Source organism: Falco cherrug, chromosome 5 (assembly GCF_023634085.1).
Source record: "Falco cherrug isolate bFalChe1 chromosome 5, bFalChe1.pri, whole genome shotgun sequence".
Classification (NCBI taxonomy): domain Eukaryota; kingdom Metazoa; phylum Chordata; class Aves; order Falconiformes; family Falconidae; genus Falco; species Falco cherrug.
The window spans coordinates 72,705,636-72,712,079 of NC_073701.1; the positions used below are offsets into that span (position 1 = coordinate 72,705,636).

General features: G+C 37.7%; 1 long non-coding RNA gene across 1 annotated transcript; it reads right to left on the minus strand.

Annotated features, from left to right (window-relative positions):
- Positions 1 to 717: 717 nt before the first annotated feature.
- LOC114017023 (uncharacterized) lies at positions 718 to 6,051 on the minus strand. The gene is made up of 3 exons (XR_003561828.1): positions 5,960 to 6,051; positions 5,783 to 5,866; positions 718 to 1,611 (listed from the first exon to the last, which is right to left on the minus strand). It is a non-coding gene; the product is annotated as an uncharacterized LOC114017023 (long non-coding RNA).
- Positions 6,052 to 6,444: the final 393 nt, after the last annotated feature.

Sequence of the window (6,444 nt, forward strand, 5' to 3'; positions counted from 1 at the left end):
TATCTAGGAATAAAACTAGTGCGACGGCTGGACAGTATTTCAAGCTGTGTACTCTAAGTCTTCAGTAAGTCCTGTCCTAGGAAACTTGGATCTTCTCTTTTTATGGCAGAGTAGCAAAAGGACTTGCTGGATTTTGTCTCTGATGTCTATGTCTTAGGTAAAAGAGGAAATGAAGCTGTGGTTTACTGTTAGAGCCATGTCGCTGAAGAGGAAATAGTCCTGACATACACGTGGTGTGACTTAGAATGTCTAAATGAGGTCTTACTTCTGCAGTTATAGTGGTTTAAGTTTTTTGTCTAAGATTCATTTTTACTGTCTCTTTCCTGAGAATACCAGTTCTGCGCCTGAGCCAAGCCAATGGCCTGTCAGTGCATTCCCAGTTCAAAGTCATCTGTCTTAGTCTGAGTCACCACCAAAGGATTTTGTGCAGAAGCTATACGTTCGAATTCCCAAAGGAATTTGACCAATACTAGTGAGCACACTTTGCACTGATTATGTAGCTGTCAATTACATTGCTGTTCTGTGCGCTGAGATTACTTGGACTGTATTCTTTTATTACAACCAAAACAAAACAAAACAAATCCACTGAAGTGGATTGTTTTTTTCTCTACTGAACAAATGAATATTGAACATGCATAAGTAACCTTAAGCACTGAATCTTTTTGCTCAGTTTTGTCGGCAACATAGCCAGTAAATGTCCAAAGTTCAAAGCTGTCAACAAAGGTACAGCTATAATTCTGCTTTGTGAGGTGAGGATTGTCACACTGTATAAACCTGGCTTTATGAATTATGAGATGCAATACTCATTCTGTGTATATTATAGGACTGCATGACATTAACAGCCATGGTCTCCATGACAATACCAGCAGAAGATGTTGGATGAAAAAAATGGCTACGAAGAGCATGATTTAAATAAATATCACAATACTTCCAAGTCTTGTTTATTTAGCAGAAGTTCTGGATACCCTGGAAGTAACCAAACTATTATTTTCCTTCTTTATCTAAATAGACAGGCAGTATTCTCAGACAGAGATGACTTTTTGCTACCAGTATGTAAAAGCCAAGGCTAATTAAACACTCATGGGTGATGGGTCGCATCCAACCAAGTGAATTTAGTGAATCCTGGACTCACTTTATGAAAAATTTGCACTCCAAAACGTAATGTCTCTAGTCATCAGCAACCGGCTATATCCCACCATCAAAGTTTCTGGTTTTCCCTTTTGATTGCAAGGACAGCCTCAGGTGACCAGGACATACACATAGAGACGTACTGTAAAGGTAGGTGACAGGCACGTTGGCCATTCAGGCAGGCACAGGCCTGGCTGGGCAGCCCGTCTCTGGAAGCTGTGTGCTCGCATTTGCAGGGTGCTTGTCACACCACTAATAAATAAGGTGGATCTTGACTGGGCTCATATTTGTGTTACCAGATGGACATGGGAGTTTTAAGTATGCTGGGACTTTGTATGGAGTTCATTAGCACCATTGCTATACTAACAAGAAATAGCAATCATTTCACAGTGGGCTCATTTCTCAGAGAACTTCTTTGTCTTTAAATTTCAGTTCTTCCTTCTGGATCAAGTCTTCATTTTCGCTTTCAGGACCATAGGTTCTCTGAAAAACAAAATGTAATGTTATCAACGTTATTCTCACACCAAATCCAAACCACAGCACCGCACCAGTTACTAAGAAAAAATTTAACTCTACCCCAGCTGAAACCAGACCACCTCTGTAACAAAAAAACAATCTAACCCCAAATATATCCATGCCGAATGGTCAGTGAAGGCAGGACCATACAGTTCAAGATAAAGAAGTTTGAAAGGAGCCACTCAGATTATTTTAGGCTAACCACAGATGTTTACACTTTAATAAATAAAATGCCTAATTCTAGCCTTAGATTTATTTTTATCTGTATGTACTGGTCACTGGGAGCGTGTTCTGTTACTGCCACTCCCTCAGTCACCTCACCAGTTTGCCAAATGATGCAATTGTAATTTTGGGGCAATTTTAAATTATTATTATTAACTTAGTATCTGAGCTTTGTTTAGCCTTCAATATATGTGCACTCTCTCAGTTATCACATTATCCTTTTTGTGATAAAAAGTGTTATTATTCTGCTTGTTTCCAGCATGCCAGCCTGAGCAGAGATTACAGGATTTGCACTGTGTAACTCCTGCCTTGGAGCAGATGCTCCTTGTTCTGTTACTTCTCAGCCTCTTGCCCTCACCTTTCACAAGAGGTGTTACCAAAAGAAGACCTCAGACTGTAAGACTCTGATTTTAAGACTTTATCTTTCTATAAGCATATTACTAATCAGAAAAATTTCTATTCTGTTTTGCTCCCATCCCTCCTGGACATCCAAACACTGCTTGACTGCAAATAAAGATATCCCACACGAACTTCCTATTTAGGTGATCCTTAACGTTCTAGCTCTAGCCCCATGTATTCATATCATCCAGGATGCCTAGATTCAGCAGTGTCTTTGCTATGTATGTTGAGTACCTAAATATTACATTCATTCATAGACCCAGTACACAGAATAAGCAGGCTTTCTTCTGCGCCCCTTGTAGCTGGTGCTCCTAGGTGAGTTTATTCTGCTACAAGATGACAGTGGTGTGGCCTCTCATGGCATCCTTTGTCTAACAGTTCAGTAGTTTGAATATCAGTTTTGGTAAATACCGCACTGAAGCTTCTGATGGTGCTTTTTGTTTTTTTGTTTTTCTGTTTTTTGTTTTTTTGTTCTGATGGTGCTTTTGACGAAGCAACCCTTTTCAGTTTGTTATTTAGTTAAACAGCATGATTGAAAAATAGAGCATTTCATATTTTGACAATGTGTCCTTTAATATTTTTTCTCAGAGGGTCCATTTATTAGAAATCAGCTTTTTTAATGAAAGGAATCCTAATCATATTAAGAAAATAACAGCTGCAATTTATTCAGTAGGTGCTTCATTTACACCAAATATATAAAAAAATACACATGGAGATATTTTTTCTTTAAGAATAATGCATTTGAGGCACAACTAAAATTTCAAAGGAGCCCTAGGGCATTGTTAGCGAACCCTATTCCTGGATTTCATTAACCAAATAAAACCTTTTCAGAAAAAGTAATTGCAATCATTCTGTATTAATAACTGTATTAATAAAGATGAAGGCTCAACTTATCCTCAGATGATCATCCCCAGTAGGCACCCTTGCTGCAGTGTCTACAACATTTAGAAAAAATGCAGCGTGTGGTTGTATTTCGAAAACATTGGCAGCATGGCTCTTCCCTGTCTCTCAGCTGGTCGTGAGCTTTTCAAAGCATCCTCGAGGTCCCTCTGATCTCAAAACAAAAGTTAAGGGTTTGGTTATTGCAATTAGCGCTGAAATATGTAGTGAAACCCAGTAAACCGAAAAGACAAGGAAGCATTTTCTCAAATGTCTGGTGAGCATACAACTTCCAGTGAACGGAGAACTCACTATTATTTTCAAGTCAAACTCCCTCTTTTTATGTTTTATCAACTGCGTGTTCTACAAAGCCAGAGTCAAATTGAAACCAGAATGCCAGGCAATTACAGAGAAAGATAAATATCCATTACAGACAGAAATACAATCAAGGTTTTTTTAAACAAAGGCATATAATATGTAAACCATTTTGATCAGCTTACTTTTTAATGAAGATCTGAGAGATGTCCTTTTTATTGCCAGAGCTGGGAAAAAAAAACTTTCACAAATTATTCTGACTTTTCTTTAGAAAAATGAATACCTCACACATTGCATCAAAATATTACCATTACCAGAAAATTTTTTTCTGTACTTCAGGTTTTTTTTGAGAAAACTAATATTTTCCTGAGGCTTCTTTTCACAGTTTGTTTTTAAAATACCATGAGACAGTTACAGCTCCATTTCTCAAATTTTTTATTATGGGCTTAAGGATGTTCTGTAGTGGCTGCTCCTTCAACTCCTCCGAGAATACAGCACATGCTACACAACATCCAGCAAAAATTAAGGCTATGCTGCCAGTGTCCAAACTACGTATTAACTCTCCCGTGCATCAGCTCAAGAATTTTGGTGTTCTTAAATCTTTAAGAAATAGTAAGTTTTCTTCAGTTTCTACCACATCAAACCTTTCTTGGGCTCAATTCACGTGGAAACATCAAGATGTGATACTAGCTCTCCAGCTGCCTTGCATGTATGTATGTTACTCCAGTCTCCCGCAGCCTCTCAGATGCAGACACACCACAGACCCCCTCACAGCTCTCCCCTGCGCAGGAGTAGGTAGGAACACAGGCTGCCTAAGGAAGCAAAGAGCCATCTACATTAAACCCCTGTCTCCAAGCAGACTTTAAACTGAGTCATCTACTTCAGCAACTGCATAAAATATGCTCGAGGACATAAATAATTTGCACAGCTCCCAAAATTAGATTCTTTACTAGCCTGTCTCCCCTACAGAGAAAAGAACCAATCCTGCTCAGCAGCTATCCCCAACCTGGGCTCAGAATCCAGCCTTTTTCCTTTTTTAAATGTTCATTGATAGACAGATAGGTACCTGTCACTTACCTACCATAACCACAAGCCAAAAAATGAGATTTTTTTCTAATTTTATTCTAAAGGAAGAATGGAAAAATGGAATCAAAATACAGGCATCTGCATTTGCAGCGAATATAATGAAGATTATATCCAAAATGCAAACCTCCTTGTCTGGATTCAAACATGTAAAAAGCAACCAATATTTATAAACCTGAATAAAAAAAATACTCTCTTAATCACATGCCAACACACACAGAGGTAAGCCACTGGGGACAGGGAAGGGTCTGAGCCCGCACCCTTATCCTAGTAGTTTGACATTTGCTCTCTCTCTTCTTACTCTCTTCTCCTTATCCCAAAATCTTTTCCTCAGTCCCCGATCCAGCACTTGTGATCAGTGGAATTCTTTTCACTACTTCTAGGGGCATCTGACTGAGTGCTTCATATTTTCCTGACCGCATCCCTCCTTCTCACTGCTGCAGTGCTTTTGGACTGTTGCAGTGCAGGTTTTACTATATAAGTTTCAATTCCAACAACTACTGATGTCAGCAATCTGAGTTTCAGCAGAAAATATGAATGCATCATGTGGTGCTTATATATAACTATTCCCTGAAGTGGCATTAAAATAAAAATCTCCCTGCTACCTACAAATTTGCAAACTTACATATATCTATTTTTCTACCACTAGCAGAATTAAATCAGCAGACAACCTCACACTTCTTTACTGCTAACATCTCAGACTTGTAAAGGAATATGAATTTGATGTGATGACATTATTATTTGCATCTAACTTTTCTGGGGACTCTTACCTTTTTTCTCCCAGATGTCATACTCTAATCAAAATTGACCCAGCAGAATACTGCAACAATCACTAACATCAAGCAGTTAAAATATTAGGGGAAGCAGACTCTGCTCTTAGGTTTCTCCACTGAAAGTAAAATGTATCAGAATTGTGAGTGCCTATTTATCAGCAAAGACTGCATTTCACAATGGAAATGCTACAGATAACAACATGATAAAAAAACCCACTATTGAAGATTTTTTTAAAAAATGAAAGCTTGATAAATGCACAATGATATTTTCAATGCTTTCCAAAAGTTAAGTACTATATTTTCAAATTGTCATAGGCCAAAATACTGTATAACCTAATGGCTTGACCCTGCAAATATTTCTGTTCCTTGTAGTTCCTTATAGCACTTTCATGAATACATTTATGCAGCTTTGGGTGCTGAAATTAAAAACTGATTGAAATAGGAATTTGATTAATATTTGAACTTACACATGTAGTCAGTATCTTCAAGGAAATCTCAAGTTCAGTGTCCAGTAGATATCCAAAGGCTTTGATGTCAACAAGGTTTTTCCTCTAAATAAAACATAAATAAAACAATTTCTGAATCATAAGATATGCTTACTTTCTTCCGTGTTTAAGAACTTCTATATGTAAGATTTTTGTCACCTTTTCCTCCCAGAAAAGAAGTTAGTTAATCTAGAAAAAAATTTTGTTATTTCTACAATACAAGTTGCTGTGATTTAATTATTCTACTAAATGAGACAAATGTGTTTGACACATGTGCTAGGCAAAGCTTTGGATAGTTCATTCATGCATAGAAAATGGACATATCCCTTGAGGACAAATGTATCATTCTGCCCCATTCCTGTTAAAAAAAAAAAGGAATAGATTTTGCTTTGGCCTAATTAACAGAAACAACAGCAGCAGTTACAGGAGTCAGACATTTCAGCACCTGCTCAGCTGGGGGAAACTGGTGAGGAAGGGTACGCTGCTTCTCAAAATTTAAGGATTAGGCAAAGACAATAAAAAGAAAAAAGAACTTTATCCAGAATCAGAATGGACACTGAACTCATCAGGCTTTAGATAAAGCATGAGGAGAACAAATCCAGGAAGTACAAATGCATACAAATGCTTCAGTAGGTCTATAAGAG